This window comes from Caretta caretta, chromosome 13, assembly GCF_965140235.1.
Source record: "Caretta caretta isolate rCarCar2 chromosome 13, rCarCar1.hap1, whole genome shotgun sequence".
Taxonomy (NCBI): Eukaryota; Metazoa; Chordata; order Testudines; family Cheloniidae; genus Caretta; species Caretta caretta.
In genome coordinates this window covers 17,633,948-17,654,120 of record NC_134218.1, presented here as the reverse complement: position 1 = coordinate 17,654,120, position 20,173 = coordinate 17,633,948, and the positions used below count along the sequence as shown (strand labels likewise).

General features: G+C 46.0%; 1 long non-coding RNA gene across 1 annotated transcript; it reads right to left on the bottom strand.

The window, feature by feature from the left end:
- Positions 1 to 10,600: 10,600 nt before the first annotated feature.
- On the bottom strand, positions 10,601 to 16,809 carry LOC142068817 (uncharacterized). Its single transcript, XR_012664714.1, has 2 exons — positions 15,937 to 16,809; positions 10,601 to 13,017 (listed from the first exon to the last, which is right to left on the bottom strand). It is a non-coding gene; the product is annotated as an uncharacterized LOC142068817 (long non-coding RNA).
- Between the last annotated feature and the right edge of the window lie 3,364 nt (positions 16,810 to 20,173).

Genomic DNA, 20,173 nt, shown 5'->3' with positions numbered 1-20,173 from the left:
GTGTTAATAATTTAACTATGTTTAGCAGACACATCCTTTATAATAGGGATTGAAGGCAGCTGAGCTCTGCTGGTTCCAAGGGAGTCCAATAGGAACCTGTTTAGCCAGTTTGAGAGGGACCAGCTGGGATGGAATTTTCTCTTTGCCTTTTTTCCCTCAATTTCTTTTCTCCAAGAATAATGGATCAGGATTTCTGCTCTGTCTCACAGGGTTACTCTGCATGCATATGGGAATACAGCTTAAAATCTACCTCTGGCTACTGCTGATTTTCTCACTGTGGATTGGACATCCCTGTGAATGCCAACAATTCTGGATGTGAGTGTCTGCTGTGCAGGAGTAGAATAGATGTGGGTGGGGAAATCACATACAGATTGTTGAGAACTCAATCCAGATATTTGCAAGTAATTATGGATCTGCAGGGGGTGCTGTGTGCATACGTTTGCCAAGGTTTTGTATGGGTCAGATGGAATTCTCCATCAAATACTCCCATCTGTTTGAGTTGCAGAGGGTAGTTTTATCTGCCAAGTCATCAATTCTTTGTGTTCCTGTACTTTGGTGCTTTCTCCTTGTCACTAGATTAGTGTTGTAATAAATCAATCGCGAGCCTGTAGCTCAAAGAAGTCCTTGACATTTTTTTTCTTTTTTTTCTGCAACAGAGAAGTGAAAGAGATTTGACACACAGCCCTCTCAGAAACCACTCCTAAGTAAATCTTGAACTTGTCAGGACCTCATGCTTGGAGAGATGGTTAGATGAGGTTTTTTTGTACTGTTGCCGAGAGGCACAAAGCCCAGACAGAATATAATTTTCCTTTGCTGTGGCAAAAGCCTAGTTTAGTAAGTGTACCGTACAAAGTTTTGTGTTAGCCAATTTTCCCGAGACTTGCTTCTGTTAGAGTTCCTGGCACTTATTCAAACACGCAGAAGCATAAGGACAAGACTTGCAAAAAGAGGTGTTCAAAAATGGGGCTTCTAAGTAAATGGGAGCTGCTGAATTCTCAGCACTTGAAAAATCTGTCTACGAAAGCCTGGACAGCTAAAAGTATTTAGGTGTTGCTGTGTTCAGCAATGTCAATGGAATTTAGACTACTAAGCACCTAAATCCCTTTAAAAATGAAGTAGAGGCTTCTAAATCAGTTAGGCATTGTGATGCTGAGCACAGCAATGCCTAAATACTTCTAAAAATCTGGGCCTAAATAACTATCTAAGGTACCTAGATGCCCCCCATCAGAGTTGTCTCTAAATACTTCACACTCTTTTAATGTATTTATTCTTACAACACCCCTATGAGGTGGGGAATTACACACTCATCCCTGTTTTACAGGTGGAGAACAGACATAGACAGTCTATGGCCCAGATCCTCAAAGGGCTTGAGGCCCCCAACTCCCATTGTGATCTCAGTGAGAGTTAGGCATCTAGATACCTCTTAGGACCTGGACCAAAGTGACCTGCCTGAGCAGCACGGAATCTGGCACAGCTGGGAGTTGAACACAAGTCCCAGGCTAGTGATTGAATCATTGGACCAGCTTTCCTCTCAAGGATAGGGAAGGATGTAAGAGCTCCCATATTTGAAAATCTTGGCCTTAACCTATTCCTTTAATAAATGGGGGAGGGGAATTACCTCATTTTTAACACTCAGCAAGTGAAATCTGAATTTTTCTTTCTCTGGCCGGGTCTGAGTTGTGCTTCATGTTACCGAAACATCTGTCAGCTTCTAGCGGGGACCAGCCAATTCCCTGGTACAACCACAGGCGCTGACTCCATGGGTGCTCTGGGGTGAGGAGTGGGGTGTGCTCAGGGAAGGGGGAGGAACTGGGTGGGAAGAGATGGGGCAACGGTGGAGGTTTGGGGGAACGGGTGGGGAGGCGGAGTGGGGGTATGGAACACCCCCGGGGCCCAGAGGATGCCAGCACTTGTGATAACCACTGTGTGTTTTTGGAACACCAGCAGATGGCAGAAATAAAATTTTTGGAATGAGATCGACCAGGGGTTTATTCAAATTCTCCTTTTAAACTGAGAGCCCCAACTCAGAGCTAGTTTAAAGGAAGGTTCCAGTGGGTTAGCGCTGTATCCTGCCCTCTGGCCCTGTGGCCGTGTGAAGTAGCAGGAGAAGAGAATGAATGCTGGGAAGTGAGTGGATTTTCTCTCTCCTTCGCCTTATCAGTTACCGCAGGAACAGACAATTCCATATATATTTACATAACTTTAAAAAAATCAATCTGGAGTCTCTCACTTGGTTCCTATTTTTAAACAAATGTTTACTTTTCTCAAACAGATCTGTTTCTTGGTGCCGTTAGGGGATAGGGTCTGGGGGGCCAGAAATAAGCACAGATTCTTTCTGTCTGATGTTGCTCTTAATAGATTTACTTTTTTTCCCCATACACCATGAGTGGTTTAATACTTATTTTCCCAAAGACCCTATAATCTTTCTGGCCATATGCTGATTATAATATTATTTATAGAGCCTATCCTAGCTCTGCTGTGCAGCAGCATTAGCTGATGGGTTAGCACGAACTATTTATTCATTGCAGCATTTTCTCCCTTCTCCCTCCCCTGGCAGCTCCATCTCTAATCTGAGAGTGATACATTGAATAGTTATCAGCTTCTGATACATCAGTTGTGTTGACAGGCCAGACTGTATTCTAGGCAATAATAGTTTGTGATTGCAGTAGGAGAGATCTAGGTCTGACTGTGGAGCACAGTGCAATCAACAAATGCTTTTGACTGTCATAACATCTTGTTGGTTTTCAGCTGATCAACTGATTAATTACCTGATGATGATGACTTGCCTCTTCCTTTCCTTGCTGCTCAGTTGATCCTTTTAAACTGAAAAATGGTTAGATGGCTGCTCTGGAGGCTGTGCATGGTAAGTTCATTTTCCCTTTGCCACAGCAAATGTGTTCTAATGTTGGTTTCATGACAACCATTTATCCATGCAATGAAGAACTGTAAATGCTTTCTTGTGGGTTACAGGAATCAGGATCCTTTTAAAATACATCTCTGGGGCTGAATTTTCTGATGTCTTTGCTTTTAAACACATCTTTAGGTGTATGTTTTTATTATGAGTTTGAATAGCTCTTAAGGGCTCCCAAATAGGGACTGAGGCTCCATCGTGCAAGGCACTGTACAAACACTTGTGCCCCACGTTCACTTTCCATTTTTCCCCTCCTTCACACCAGCTGCCACCTACATGCATGCGATTTTACACCTGCAAACACTTCTGTGCATGACACCTGTATGGGCGCCCATGGCAGATTCAAACAGTGGCAAGTACATGTGATAGTGTTTCCCGTGCATCATCCCCACGTTGGGACAAAGGGGCCTCGCATGTGAAATCATCTGTGCGTGCAGGTGCTCGTGGCTCAGAGTGCAGGTGTGGAGGGAGCAAAGTTGAGGTGCCATTGTAAACTGGGGCCTTTGTTAGGTGTTTATTTTAAAAGAAAAAGGCAGGGCCTGACAATGATGCCATTGTGCACATATGGATAAGCATATTCTAAAAAGCATGCACTGTCTTTTGTCACCACTTGCCATGGGAAAAATTATGTCAGCTTCCCCTGCTATTTGCTGTGAATTCTCTTGATAGCTCTTGATGGCTGCTGCCCAGGTTTGCTTTATGCAGTGGAGTAGTCGCTGCTGACATCATCGCAGATGGATGGGTGGATGGGCTGGAGGGAAGGTAGAGGTGCCCAACGTATTATGTAGCTTTCTGCTGGTGTTTACAACCCAGGCTGTACCACTGGGAGAAGACTCTCCCTTTTATCACAGGATGCACATCAAGGCCCAGTGCCAGTGTCTTTTAAAATACAAGGTTTCAGAGTAACAGCTGTGTTAGTCTGTATTCGCAAAAAGAAAAGGAGTACTTGTGGCACCTTAGATTCTAACAAATTTATTTGAGCATGAGCTTTCGTGAGCTACAGCTCACTTCATCGGATGCATTCAGTGGAAAATACAGTGGGGAGATTTATATACATAGAGAACATGAAACAATGGGTGTTACCATACACACTGTAACGAGAGTGATCACTTAAGGTGAGATATTACCAGCAGGAGAGTGGGGGGGGGGGGAACCTTTTGTAGTGATAATCAAGGTGGGCCATTTCCAGCTGTTGACAAGAACATAAATCAGACGTCAAGAATTATAACATTCAAAAACCAGTTGGAGAACACTTCAATCTCTTTGGTCACTCGATTACAGACCTAAAAGTTGCAATTCTTCATCAAAAAAACTTCAAAAACAGACTCCAATGAGAGACTACTGAATTGGAATTAATTTGCAAACTGGATACAATTAACTTAGGCTTGAATAGAGACTGGGAGTGGATGGGTCATTACACAAAGTAAAACTATTTCCCCATGTTTATTCCACCCCCCACCGTTCCTCAGACGTTCTTGTCAACTGCTGGAAATGGCCCACCTTGATTATCACTACAGAAGGTCCCCCGCCTCCGCGCTCCTGCTGGTAATAGCTCACCTTAAGTGATCACTCTCGTTACAGTGTGTATGGTAAAACCCATTGTTTCATGTTCTCTATGTATATAAATCTCCCCACTGTATTTTCCACTGAATGCATCTGATGAAGTGAGCTGTAGCTCATGAAAGCCTATGCTCAAATAAATTTGATAGTCTCTAAGGTGCCACAAGTCCTCCTTTTCTTTTTTTAAAATACTGTATAGGGAATGAAACAGTGGTGAGAAGTGTCAGCTAGATGGCCAGGAGACTGTTATGCTCACTTTATTCACAAAAAGAACAGGAGTACTTGTGGCACCTGAGAGACTAACAAATTTATTTGAGCATAAGCTTTTGTGAGCTCACCGATGAAGTGAGCTGTAGCTCACGAAAGCTTATGCTCAAATAAATTGGTTAGTCTCTCAGGTGCCACAAGTCCTCCCCTTCTTTTTGCGAATACAGACTAACACGGCTGCTACTCTGAAACCTCACTTTATTCACAAAGCACAGGCAACAAAAACTAAAGCTTCTCTGCATCCACCTCTTTACTGAAGCGACCAACAAGGGCCAGTTAGGGCCTGATCCAACTCCCATTAGTCTTTCCATTGATTAGAGTGGGCCCTAATTGCATATTGTGATGTGGAGCCTGGGAACAGGGCTGAGCCCTCCACCCTAATGTCAGATGCCACAGAGCAGTGGCTCTCAACCTTTCCAGACTATTGTACCCCTTCAGGAGTCAGATTTGTCTTGCATAACCCCAAGTTTCACCTCACTTAAAAACTACTTGCTTACAAATATCAGACATAAAAATACAAAGGTATCACAGCACACTGTTACTGACAAATGGCTGGCTTTCTCATTTTTACCATATCATTATAAATCCATTGGAATATAAATATGATGTTTACATTTCAGTGTATGTATATAGAACAGTATAAACAAGTCTGTCTGTATGAAATTTTAGTTTGTATTGACTTTGCTAGTACTTTTTATTTAGCCTGTTGTAAAACTAGGTAAATAGCTAGATGAGTTGATGTACCCCCTGGAAGACCTCTGCGTACCCCCAGGGGTAAGCATACCCCTGGTTGAAAACGACTGCCATAGACCGCCCCAGGGGCCCCCATGAAGCTGCATTTCTTAGACTTGAGCCCCAAGTGGTGGGGCTCAGAGCCCCGGGCTTCAGCCCCATGCAGTGTGGCTTTGGCTTTCTGCCCTAGGCCCCAGTGAATTTAACGCTGGCCCTGCTTGGTGGACCCCCTGAAACCTGCTTGCAGCCCCCAGGGGGCCCGAGACCTCTGGTTGAGAACCACTGTTCTAGACTATCTCAGTGCTGCTGCCTTCGGCAGCAGGGTCACTTTTTTTACTGTGTAAGTCGGCACAATAATACTTAGCTGTAGTAAGGGGTAGAGGGCTTAATGAGCGTGAGAGATGGACTTTGAGATCCATGGATGAAGGGCAAGAGCTATTCTCATTGCACCCAGACAGGGTGGTGGTGGTGTACAATGCGTGAGTTTTGCATGGTGGTCCTGATTGACTGTATGGAGTTTTTTTGCAACTCATTTCCTGGTAGTTGCACATTGGTACCCACTAGTTAGCCTACAGCAGGTACAGTATATACATTTGGCTTGGCATATATGGTCATATTTCCCTGGTGTGGCTGGCCCCAACAATGTTAGCAGTCTGCTACATACGTACTGTTCAAAGTAACTCCGTTAGCTGAAAGGTGATGGAAGCTTGTGCTTTTGGTCCTGGGCTCTCCCACTGATAAAGGAAGGCTTGCACTTAAAGAGGAGAGAGCATGACCCTTAGAAATAAGAAAACATTTTGTTAGAATCACTCCGTGAGAAAAACAGTCCCAGGCACTTTCAGGGTCACCACTGTCTCTGCCCTTTGTTTATTCGACCATGGGCACATGCAGTTGCCTGATTCACTCACACAATGGTGACAAATGCATAAACAGCTGCACATCTAAATGATAGAAAAACTTGGCTTTTGTGCTAGACTTAAGCGTCAATCCCCTGTTGATGTAAAAAGGCATAGCTGACATCTCTCTGACAGATGTTATTTCAGGCCATCTGTAATTGCAAGAAGGCAGCACTGTATTGGTTACACTTGATTTGCACACAGTTCACATTTCAAAGGTTTTCTGTTCACCCAGAAGAGAGAGAAACTTACTACGACTATTTTATTTTACTTTTTACAGGAAAGTTTGCCCTCTGTGAAATCTGCCTTTGGGCTGAGTAAATGCCTCAAGTAGGTGTGGCTTGGGCCTCTGGGCTGGGTACCTGACACCAGTGTTTGAAACAAAACCTTTTCTGAGCATTGGTTGTGTGTTGACAGTTGCTTTTTACAGTCATTTATTTATAGCTCTGATTTTCCTGGAGATCTAGAGAGGAATCCATTTGAGCAGTTTCATTAGTCAGCAGTTTATGTTGCCATGGCAACGTTTTATGTTGCTGTAAGGACTAAGGGCAAACGCAAAGGGACAAAAGCTGTCAAGCAGACCAGGAGCAATTATTGCCTCTCATTGGTTTCGAACTCACTTGTTACACCATAGAAAGAGGCCTGTGGTACACAAGGGCTGCCGTTAGCTTGTTTAGTGACAATGGATTGAGACCTGTCTCTTCCTGCTGCTGGCTTTGACCGGGGCCTCTTTCTCTCTTCTCAGCTATGTGAAGCAGATTCGCTGCCAGCCTTTCCACTGATCCGTTTACTCTGCTTGGGGCTGGAGTAGTTTTCATGCATAGCATGCAGTGCCCCCATGTGAGGTTACTGGCTTTAAGTCAAATGCACGTAGACGTTGGCATGGGGGGGTAGTTAGTGCTCGCTAATCAGAATGAGAAGTTATGTGCAGTCTGGGCTAAAGCCAAAGCAGCTAATGAATGTGTTTGCACTCAAACAGACCTGGGTTTTTGTCCAGCAGATCTCACTATGCATGCTCTGTTCTGCTTTGCACTCTCTGTAGAAGCTGGATGCCCACTGAGATAAGGGCAGTGCTGAGATCAGCCTGCATGTTTATGCAGCAAACACAAATAAATCCCCTTTCTGCTCTTTACCATAAAAGGACATCATGTGCTGACTTTCACTGAGGCTATCCCATGTCTCCTAATCCTGCCCAAAGTATGCAGAGTAACATGGCAGTGCGGAGAAGAGGAGGCAGGATATCAATTACTTAACATTTATGCTTCAAATTGGACAGCTTCTGGATGCTGCACAAATAGGATGTGCCAGGCACAAAGGATGGTGGGGGCTGTTTCCTGTGAGGCGCAATGCAGCCTTTTCTCCGCAAGTGGGCGTCTCTCTCTCTCCATGCATTGTGTGCAGGTGTGTGAAGTTACCAGCAAGTTTCTTGCAGTGTCTTTTCGAGATGTACTGTAACCCTCTCTGCAATAGGAGGAAGGTGGGGAGCGTCCAGGGAGCTGCATCCTGCTCTTCCATGTGGCTCATTTCTTACAGCAATGCTGAAAACACAGATTCCCCTCCAGGGAAGAGATTGTGCTCTTGAAGTGTCAGTTTCTGGTGTAATTGCGAGATGTGAGGGAAAGCTAGTTCTTTGCTGTAATAAAATAAAAATCGGTTCTGATTCAAGTGAAGCTCCTATTGGAGTCCTGGGAGTTTGCTGGACTGATGAAAAACTGAGTGTTTAAATCACACTCCCACCCCCATCCCCAAGATCATTATTCTGAGGGGATCTCCCTCATTCCCTTCAGAATGGGGCTTGGCTGACTTCATTGCAATATTCTCCCCCCTCTTCTTCACACCTTGTTCCGTGGCTCCTGGGATCCGTGTGGAGGGCCACAGTGGTCTGGGAGAGGAGGGGGCAGGATGATAGAGGACAGATACAGATCATCTCCTCACCAGCCCTTTGGAACTTGCAACAGGAATCTGCCTTTTGGGGGTGTCCCTCAGGGAAGTGTCAGAGACAAGAGCCCCATTAGCACTGTTCCATTGGAGCTATGCTGCAGAGTCGGGCCACCAGAGACCCAGAACCAGGGTGGAGGCATGAGGCCTCCTCACAGAGAGTCATGGCCTCCTGCAGGTCCCCCCTCTCCCTGGGGGATCTATGTGGATCTGGAGGGATTGTGGGGGCTGGCGTGTGGAGAGAACCCTCTGCCAGAAGGATTGATGAGCAGCTTCCATGAGGAGCAACTTGTGGCAGTTTCCTTGTCTTTAGCCCTCTCTCGCCAGCTGTTGGGACCTCAGGAGTTGGAGCAATGTGAATAATCATGATGTTGTGTCAGATCTGTTTATGCCTGCTGTGCCTTGGTTCTCAGCCATGCTGATAGAGTTGTGACTCAGTTCAGGGCAGCCTTAGAGATGTGGTGTTACATGGCGCCCTTTGTCCATGAGACCTAAAGTAGGTAGAGGATGGTAAAACACTGTTTTGTGGTCTAGCTTTTTCTAACGTTAGTGCCTGCTGTAGAAACGGGGTGGCTTGGAAGATGTATGGCCAAAAAGCTATTCAGAAAAAGAACGTGCTTAACAGTGCAGTGAGGGAAATAAATGTCATTGGGCCAGTGCTTTTGTATACCGGTGTGAGATCAAGTTCATGCTGCTGTTACGGAGAGCAGAACCTGACCGGAAAATGTGTAAGCTGGATCAACAAGGAGCTCACTAGCTATGCAGAGAAAGTTCCAAATCAGAGGAGGAACTGAATAAAATGTTCCTTGGTGTAATAGCGGATCTGGCCTCTTAGCAGCAGCCTTGTAATCGTCATGTCATCGTGCTCAGAGCACTATTCTTAATAGAGCACTGAGCATCTGAAGAAGGAAAAACCCTAGGGGGCAAACTTCCTTGTTTTGTTTTTGTCTTGTTTCGTTAAATATAATAACCACCACCAACTCTGTGATTTTCCAGCATGTGGACTTTCACAGGGAGTTCAGTTAAAATGGGTAAGTTGAGTTGGGAGTGGATGGTTACATGCTGAAGGCTGTGACCGACTGCATAGTGCTGTGCAAATGTAACCTGCTGGTCAGTGTGGGGTATGTGTCTGCCTCCCAAACCACAGATGATGTGAATCTGTTACAGCTCCCAGCTACAGTGCCTGGCTCTTTAGCTTCAGCTCGAGAGATCTCCAGTTCATTCTCTGGTGTCAGTCAAGATAGTGGCCATTTCACAAATATAACTAGAGGATGTAGTCCCTGCTCCAAGGAACTTACAATTGAAATTGGGTACAAACTATATCATTCAGATGCACAAGACAAGCTGAAACACTAAACTAAGCAAGGCAGGTGTTTCTTTATTTAATAAATTGACCAGAATATTCAAAATTTTCCCCATGCAAAGATGTCTACCCAGTTCTGCACCTAATTTGCTTTGGAAATCATTTCCCTCATTGGACGGAAGACTGTTTATAATTCAGGGATCGGCAACCTTTGGCATGCGGCCCTCCAGGGAAAGCCACTGGCGGGTCAGGCCAGTTTGTTTACCTGCAGTGTCTGCAGGTTCGGCTGATCACAGCTTCTACTGGCTGCAGTTCGCCGTCACAGGCCAATGGGGGCTGCGGGAAGTGGCGTGGGCCGAGGCCACGTGCCAAAGGTTGCTGATCCCTATAATTGAACATGCAAGTGGCCAGTTATGGTAATTTATATGTTCAATTGTCTGATTGGCATGCAGATTAGGTGTGTGATTGTGCATGCATTTTTGCAAGAGGAATATTGATGCTATGGGTTGTGTTCTGTACTTGGCAGGTAAAACTGAGAGAGCTGGCAGGAGAAGTGCTTTGGAGGTGGAGAGGGAGGTGATTAGCTGCATATGGAGCAGAAATCAATCTTCAGTTCACCAAGTCTACCTGAGTGACTTGCCCACTAAAGCTGTTCCCTTTCCACTTCAGCAGAAAACAGAGGTCCAGAGAGAGGAGATGACCTGCAGTCTCTTTTGTATCAAGTAATCTCCAAAGATGTGATCCAAATTAATTGCGCGCACGTGTGTGTGGGTGGGGGGGAGGGAGGAGGTGTGTGTGGGGGTGTTAGTGAATCTTAGCGCTGGTAAAAGTGTACCTCAGCCTATCCTAGAGCGATTAGTAATCTGTAGTCAGTAGTAGTAGTAGTAGTCAGTAGTAGTAGTAGTTAGTTGCCGGCACCCAGTGCCGAGAGGCAAAACAACAGCAGGGTTTGGTTCGCTACCCGGTGTGCTTCACCCAATAATCACAACGGGGTGGAGAAGCAGAAAAGTTTATTTGAAGCTTCAAAAAGGTACAGGGAGAATAGAATCTCAAATCCTGCACACAAAGCAGGAAGTTACACAGGCTTTTATACATCCTTTCTTCAGCATACTTATCCAATAGCAAGCTTCCCTAAGTATCCATATAGCCAGCCAATCCAGTCACCAGCTAGTTCCCTTGTTTTTTGTATCATTTGTTAAACTATACATAAAGCTGCTTTATTCAGCATTTTTCTTCCATATCTGCCCTGTTTGGCCTTGTTTAGTTTCAGGCAGTCTGACTCTGCAACATATTGTTGCAGATCCTCAGCATAACTGCTGTGAGTGCCTCCAGGCGGGGGGGCCAAGCACACTTGGGCCTAGTGCGAGGGGGCTTCATCGACACTCATGGTCTTCCATCCCCTCGAGTTACCTAGTGGCCATGCCCCAGTGTCCCCAACAACTCCCTCCTTTGAGAACACTCAACAGCCTTGGCTCTGAGTTTTCTCACTTGGGCTACTTATTTCTTTACAATAGGACTTTGCATAAGCACTTTGTGATAGCCCTGAAGAGAATGACTTATTAACTTTTGCAAAAGGGCCCTGACACATGATACTGCACAGCATAATACCATTAATACAAGCAATACAGGAAAGAGAAATGTCAATAACAGGCTAAATAAACCACCAAGCCAAGATGACAAACCCCAGCCTGAAAACAAGGTTTGCAACCAATCGCTCTCTGGGGCAGTATAGGCAATCTGTGCTCCAGCTCGGGCATGGGCCTCAGCCTGTACCACCTTTTCATAGATTTCATAACTGCTATCATTTACATATACACATCGGGGCCCGACAAGGGCACAAACCCCTCCTTGGGATGCCAAGAGATAGTCCAAAGCCAGCCTGTTTTGGAGGGAAAACGTCCAGACCTACTGTACCTCTTTATTTAATGTTTTTACTGCTGACCCTAAATCACTAACTGAGTCCTCTAACTCTAAGGCAACTTTCTCAAGTACCATTTGCAGCCTTACAGTATAGCGGCCTATGCATGCCATGGCTGGCCTGGAAAACAGTGGCGCTATTCCCAGTACAGAGCACCCTACAAGCTTCTTGGTTGTGAGGGAATTCTTCATATTGCCCTCCAATCCCATAGTCAGTCGCCGCAGGGTCTTTTCTCGTGACTCAACAGAGGTGTCTCGGGCATTTCTAATCTTTCCTTTGGGCTGTGTGGCAGTTATTGACAGATGAGGAACTCCATGAGCTATATAACAGCTACCTGTCCAGTTGGCTGGCAGCAACTTGTAAGCCTTTCGGCCACATACAAAATAGTGACCCTGTAGGGCCCAGTAAGGACTGTTTCTTAAGGGGATTCCTGGGATATTTAAGGCTGTTTTTCCAAACAGTTCATATGCCCCTAAGGGGCATCCCATCCTCCTAATTGGGTACAAGTGGGGGCGTTTCTAATTGTGCCGTTCAAATTACACTCGCCATAGGGACCACTACAAACCCACCATTGGCTTGCTACATTGGAGATATTAACTGGATGGCAAGTTATATTTCCAAACCCTTTTTTTTATGGCAAGATTATTTGTAAGAGTTTCCCTAAAAGGGGAGGAACCATTACATCCACACTGCTGTCCTCCCCTTTTGGTCTTTATTCAATACCCATCAGCCCACTGTGTAATAACACAGGAGCTTTTTCCCACAGGACGCCCATAGTGATCAGATTGGTTTCGGGTAAAACCTAATACTCCCTTAGTGAGTACTGCAACTGAATACTTCTGGTCCTGATAAGTGGCTTGCTGTAAAGAGGTCTTATTTCAGAACGGCAAGTCCGTTCTTTCCTGCTCTTTGGTGGTGGCTAATTCTGCTAGGGTCAAGGGCAGCATGTCAAGGGGCATTCCCGTTTTGGGGGACAGTGGAGTTGGAGCACATACCCAGCAATCAGTCTGATTTGTTAAAGTAGCAACATAGTGCGCAAGCGAAACAAAGGAGTTATGCTCCCGATATGCACAGTTTGGAAATACCAATACAGAGAATAACAATTTTACCCAATTAATTATCACCAGAGTCTTCCCAACCCAGGGTCTCCAGTACCAGGCTGGGCCCATTTTAGCGTTAAGGTGCCCACTATTTGTGTCTTTTAAACAGTAGCTTTAGCCCGAGATCGTCACTAGATGAGGAGTCAGCAGGTTGGACGGTCCACTGTTCTACTGATGAGGGGGCGGGTACTGCCTTCAGACGAGAGTGATGGATCCAGTTCTTGTGTCCCTCGATCTTTGCCGCTGTATGGGAGACCAGCAGGACGGTATAGGGTCCTTTCCACCTTTCCTGGAGAGGCTCATCTTTCCAGGTACGAACAAGCACAGAGTCACCGGGCTGTAAGGAGTGGACGGGAGTGTCCAAGGGGAGAGGCTGGGAATCCTTGGTATACCTGTGAAGAGACGAGAACAGCAGACAGGGAACACATATACTGTGACAAAAAACCATTACCCAGCTCCCATTCCCCTGACAGAACCGGGGTGCCATTCATAGGCTATGCCCTTCCAAACATAATTTTAAAGGGACTAAGCCCTAATCTACCCTTAGGGAGAACGCGGATATGAAGTAGGATGAGGGGCAAAGCATCAGGCCATCGCAGTGGGGCTTCTTGGCACACTTTTGAGAGATGCCGTTTAAGGGTCTGATTGGTACGCTCCACTACACCACTGGCTTGCGGTCTCCAGGGCATATGGAGTTTCCAGGGGATCTGTAAGGCATGTGAGATGCTTTGAATGATTTTTGACGTGAAGTGTGTCCCGTTGTCAGATTCCATCCACAGGGGGAGTCCAAAGCGAGGAATGATCTCCTTAACAAACTTGAGGGCCACTGTCTGGCAGTGCAATTACAGCATGGGAAGGCTTCTGGCCATCCGCTGAACTGATCCACTATGACAAGGAGATATTTGAACACTTGGGTCCGGAGAAACTCAGTAAAGTCTATTTGCCACACTTGTCCAGGGCCCAGAGTGGGTTCTAGGGCAGCTGGTGGCACAGGATGTCCCAGTCGGGGGTCATTCTTTTGGCAGACTCAGCAGTCCGCTTGTACCTGGGCAGCCAGGGGTTGGAGTCCGGAAGTGATAAAGTATTTTCCCATTAGCTGGATAAGTGCTTCCCTGCCAGCATGAGTGGTTTGATGTAGTTTCTGCAGCACTGGCCGGATCAGGCCCTTTGGTAAGAGGACCTTCCCTTCCGGGGAATGGAGCCATTCCTCCTTTTCCCGGAGACCGAATTTGTCAGTTAGCTGTCTCTCCTCCTCAGAGTACTGAGGGGTTGGAAGCTCCCCTACTGATGGGATAAGGGCATGCATATGGGCGTTCTCAGTCTGAGGGGATGGCAGGGTGGCAGCATGCTTAGCCTCTCTATCTGCCCTAGCATTACCTCTGGCCACATCTTGATCTTCCCTTTGATGGGCTTTACAGTGTACCACCGCCACTTCCGAGGGAAGTTGTACGGCTTCTAGAAGCCAGAGGATTTGGGGCCCGTACTTGACTGGGGAGCCTTGGGCTGCCAGCATTCCCCTTTGCTTCCATAGGCCAGCATGAGCATGCAGCACACCAAAAGCATACTTTGAATCGGTAAAAATGTTGACCCGCTTTCCTTTTGACCGTTCAAGTGCACGGGTCAGGGCTATTAGTTCGGCAAGCTGGGCAGAGGTCCCAGCAGGCAAACCTTCAGCTTCCACAGTGTCATGGAGGGTCACAACAGCATAACCCGCCCTCCTTTGCCCATCTATTACAGTACTGCTACCATCAGTGTACCACTCATAATCTGCATGTGGGAGGGGTACATCCTTTAAATCCGGACGGCTGGAGTACTGGGCATCTATGATCTCTAAACAGTCATGTTTCTGTTCCTCTGTTTCTGGCAAGAGGGTGCCTGGGTTAAGGGAGGGGCAAGGCTGTAAGATGTCTTCAGAGTTCTCTAAGAGCTTAGCCTGATATCGAGCAATCCGAGCCTGGGTGAGCCAAAGCCCTCCCTTTGCATCCAATAAGGCTCGGACTATATGGGGAATATAGATTTGCATAACCCCTCCCAATGTTAGCTTCTCAGCTTCCTCAAGCAGTAGGGCAGTAGCTGCAACCGCCCGTAAACATGCCGGCCAACCCTTTGCAACCTGATCCAGTTGCTTAGAAAAATAAGCCATGGGACGTCTCCATGCTCCTAACAGCTGTGTGAGCACTCCTAGGGCCACCCCCTTTCGTTCATGTACATACAACTGAAACGGCTTAGAGAGATCCGGCAGGCCCAGTGCCGGGGCTTCCATCAATTTTCTTTTCAGGATTTTAAATGCCCTGTCAGCCTCTAGGGTCCAATAGAAGGGGTCATGATCTGCTCCTTTTACACAGTTGTACAGGGGTTTAGCCCAGAGTCCAAACTCTGGGATCCATATCCTGCAAAAGCCTGCCATACCCAGAAATGCCCTGAGCTGCTTAGGATTACTTGGGGTAGGAACTTTACAGATAGCTTCCTTTCTTTTTTTTTTTTCGCTTGAAAGCTGACGCTCCCCTTGCCTTAGCTGTAACCTGATCCCTCTCCACCTCAGACAACAGGGTTCTCAGGAGGATATTACAGTAGTCTCAATCTGGCTTGTGACTACTGAGGCACTCCTCAAAGACTGAAATAAACCAGCTTGGGTTCATGGAGAATTCCCCAGCCTTGTTTTAAAAGCTGCTAAGTTTATTGGATTGAATGGCACATGGGTGTAAACTTGCATAGTGGTAGCCTGACGTCCGTCTGCCCCTGGGCAAGCCACAACGGTCTCGGTAAGCAAAGGATAGAGTCCCACTGAGGGGGTGATCTCTGTAACCCGAGGCATCCTACCCTTATAAGGTGGGGGTGTGGGGGCTGAAGGGGACACTGGCTCTGCCATTACAGTGGGGGTGGGGGTCTGGGGACTAACATTAGCTACTAGCGAACCAGTCGGAGTCAAATTACAGCTCTGCAGAATTACAACTCTGTTCTATCTCTTAAAGCCATAAACGCTTGTGCATACAAATGTTTATTCCATTTACCCATTCACTGACAAAACAAAACTAATTGGAGGATCGCGTTGTAATTAATTGACCCTCCTGGTGGCCACCACTCCTGGTCCTCTAGTTGATATTGAGGCCAGTCAACTGTACAGAATCATTTTAATTGGCTCTTAGTCATCGGATCCGCACCAGATACCTTCCAGTTTGCTAGAATGCACTCTAGGGGCATACACCGTGCCCTAACCCCCGAGCTCTGTCCCTGTCCCGTACCTACAGGGTAACTCTGGGCGTCCCCAGGTTCCAACAGAGCATACAATCCAGATTTCAAAAGGTTCCTACCTTATCCAAGGGACCGGTTCCTCACTGTCGTCCGCAGCTGCTCCTCCCCTAAGTCCAAGGGACCGGTTCCTCACCGTCGTCCACAGCTGCTTCTCCACTATATGAGTGCGTTGCACCGTTGTGCCCTCCGGGGTCGATCAAATCGCATCTCCTCCGAGGCCCCTGATGAACTCACCGGTGCACGCTGGGCGTCGGTTCTCGCTGCAATCCTCGACCTCCAGGAGGGGTCCGGGCAAGGCTACATAGCAGCCTCGTCGCCCACCCAGGGATGCCAAAAGCTGTTGCTGGCACCCAGTGCTGAGAGGCAAAACAACAGCAGGGTTTGGTTCGCTACCCGGTGTGCTTCACCCAATAATCACAACGGGGTGGAGAAGCAGAAAAGTTTATTTGAAGCTTCAAAAAGGTACAGGGAGAATAGACTCTCAAATCCTGCACACAAAGCAGGAAGTTACACAGGCTTTTATACATCCTTTCTTCAGCATACTTATCTAATAGCAAGCTTCCCTAAGTATCCATATAGCCAGCCAATCCAGTTACCAGCTAGTTCCCTTGTTTTTTGTATCATTTGTTAAACTATACATAAAGCTGCTTTATTCAGCATTTTTCTTCCATATCTGCCCTGTTTGGCCTTGTTTAGTTTCAGGCAGTCTGACTCTGCAACATATTGTTGCAGATCCTCAGCATAACTGCTGTGAGTGCCTCCAGGCGGGGGGGCCAAGCACACTTGGGCCTAGTACGCAGAGCTGTTGCGAGTGCCTCCAAGTGGGAGGGGGGGGCCAAGGACACTTGGGCCTAGTGCGAGGGGGCTTCATCGCCACTCATGGTCTTCCATCCTCTCGAGTTACCTAGTGGCCATGCCCCAGTGTCCCCAACAAGTCCTTTGGTTTCCAGGTCTAGGCTGCTTACAACAAGGGGGAGAGTTAAGCCCAGATCCTCAACAGTATTTAGGGGCCTAACTCCTCTTGATATAAATTTCAAGGGGAGTTAGGCCCCTAAATACCATTATTTGGGCCTCAGTGCCTATTGTGATGGTGATTCTTGTGACATGGACACATATCTGATATGAACTGGGCTGAAACCACTAATTCATTTCTGGCAAACAGCTGTCAGATTTTCAGTCATTATATGAATCCAAATTCTTGAGAGGGTCTTGGATACTCAGCCATTGAAATCTGTGCAGTGGGCCTTAGCATTTCATCATCCCCATGCCCTCAGTCATAGGAAATGATGGCTGAATGATGTCAAATGCCTGCAAACATCAAGGTCTTTGTCTCATGGAAACAACAGTTGGAAAAGTCTTAAGTCACATCTCCTTTATCTAACGTCCAGCAAAGGTTTGTTCCTTACACTATATTCTGCAGAGCTTTTAGTATTGCATTTAAAGCAAAATTACAATATGATTTTTTAAAACTCTGCTTGGATTTCACAAATAGATTTCTCTTGTTTCTGCCACATGGTGCTAGTGAATTCCTCCTCTGGCTTTCCCCACCCCCCTTTCCCATTGACAATATGAGATGCTATTCAGCAGTATTTCCCTTATCTGCAGAGATTAGAAGGGAGAGTTACAGCTAGTCAGTGATACTGTTAATGTGATTTTTGGGTTATAAGGCCTTTTTCTTGGGCTCATTTAGCATGTTATTAAAAGTTCTTAGTTCTTTTAAAATGTAATTATTTAAAGTCTAGTGACCCCTTTTGTTATTCAAATCTGTCTTCTGGCTGTTTTCTTTAAGGCTCTCTGCTCCAGACAGTGTTAGGCTCATATTGTGCTAAAGTTAGCAATAGAAATGTACAGTATGTTTGCATTTAGAAAAGGATGAGGGAGGGATTGGGGAGGTTGCCTAGAAATCTAACTCTATGGAAAAAGAGAGACAATAAAAATGTATGTGAATTTTCTTTGACATGATGCTCTGGGATATAAAGCTACCTCAATTCACTGAGCAATTACTCGAAACTTAGTGCATGGCATTTACAACTGGATTCTCCCCTGGCAGGACGCCAGCTGATGAGCAACTTGTGGTAAATACAGTTATTTATTTGTACTGCAGTAGTGCCTAGGAGCCATGGACCAGGGCCCCATTGTGGTAGGTGCTTTACCAACACAGCACAAAAATATGGTCTCTGCCTCAAAGCGCTTACGATCAACTATAGGACAGGAGACAACAGACGGATACAGAGAGAGCATCATCCTTGAGTTCATTGCTGTAGAAAACACATAGGAAACTCGTGGTCCTTGTCCCAAGGATCTTAAAATCTAAGGGATGGATCCTGCAACTGGCTTTGTGTGGGTGGGCCTCTGCACCCCCACACATTGTTTTCGCTGGGGCTCGGTACTCTGCCTACGCAGAGCTAGTTACAAGATCAAGGGCCTAAAACGGCTGCCAAGAGCTGTTCAGCAGTATTGCTCTGGCTGATCAGCAGGAGAGATTGGCTCGGGGTCATGGCATTCTCCCCCCATCACCCAAATCCTAGAATCTTCCGTTTGTGAATTTTTAATCTCCACAGCAACTAAGTGTCACCAACAGAAGGCTGCACCTTCAGTTATCCTTAATAACCACAAATAAAGGACTCCCCAGACCCCCACCCCATCCCTACGAATGCAAACCCCAGAAAATATCCATCTGCAGAATTCTTTATAGAGCTAAACTTTTCTCTTGTTACATCTTTCCATGAAGAGGTCTTTCATATGCTGCCTGCTATAACAACTGCAAGAAATAATAATTTTGAGAGTCCAAAAGGAGCCTGGGCTGTGAAATTAATATTGTTCTGTGGTGACGGAGGTTAAATAGATAAATAAAGCTTTGATTTGGAGCCCCATAATTTAAACCTGGAACCACCTGAACAGTGTTGAAGTGATAAAAGTTTAATATAATTTTGAAGGAGAGAGAGAAATTCAGGTTTTCCCCCCAGCATGAAAAACAACAACTAAAATAATTAAGCTATTTCTTTTGCCTAAACTGCAAAGTATAGAAAATTGCATATACTGATGGCATACATGGCAGCTTTGCTTATTCTAAGAAAATACAAAACTGCAAAATCTAAAAAAACACCTGACTGACTAACAATCTCTTGAGTCCATGGTTGCTTCTGCTTTCATTTTAGAAAATAAGCATGGCTATTTCTGCCACTGTGGTGAGTTGTATCAGCTGAGAAAAATATTATATAGTAGACTAGTTTGTACAGGTGGTTATTCATTCCTCCCATCTGCATTATTATTACATATTATTTGTATTGCAATAGCACCTGAAGGCCCTGGTCAAGATGAGGGCCTCATGGGGAAGAAATATACCATCTCTTATTTCATTACAGTTCCTTAATGCAGTCATGGTTAGAGAAAACAGGGCCCTTTGCTGGCATATTCCCTAGATGAGGTCCTGTTAGTTGTTTCCCACCCTCCCCTCTTCCCACCACCACCACATATGGGCCTGCTCCAAAGCCCCATGGAGTCAATGAGAGTCTTTCTGTTGATTTCAGTGGGGTTTGGAGCAGGGCCTATTTTTTTTTTTTTTTTAAACTCCACAATCTGGTGTAATTTTATGCTGCTACTCAAGGTTGTGCAGATTGCCTAGACTGCATCTGCGGATACTGAATGTACCATAAGCAGCTGCACTTGAACTTCTCTCAGCTACTAGGATTTGAAGACGGGGCGTTCTGTATGTAAGTGGAAAGGTAAATTTCACCTAGATGAGCTCACAGGTTTAATCAACTCCGTGTCACAGCCATCCTTGATCTTCATGCGGGCAGTGTCCTGGCTGACAAATAAGCATTCAGCTCTTGTGTAGCTCAGCTACGCTTTTATTGATTTACAAAGGTCTGTCGCAGTTCAGGGCAATTGCCTCTGCATTCCCTCTCTGTGGTCCACCCAAGAGCACCCATGTTAGGTTCCCAGCCTTCACCTCTCCTGGGTGAAGACCCATATCTCACACCCTCCTGACTGGGGGTTCCTAAAGGCTGCACAATCCCTGCCTACACTGTGATTTCCCCAGTAACCCAGACTGCCTAAAGGGTCAATGTCTGCCCTTTGCTTTCTCTCCAGAGACTATTTCCAGGGTATGGCCTGCAGTTATATGTTACCACACAGCTTTTTCTAAGCAAGCACACTTATTCCTCTGTATTACAGAGGAAACCCATAAAACCCCATCAAAGTTCCTATATGCATGCTAATAAGCTTACCAGAGTCACCCGACCGTCTTCTCTGGCCTTGATAGGTCAAGTCCTTCTAACTCTTCTGAAAGGATTA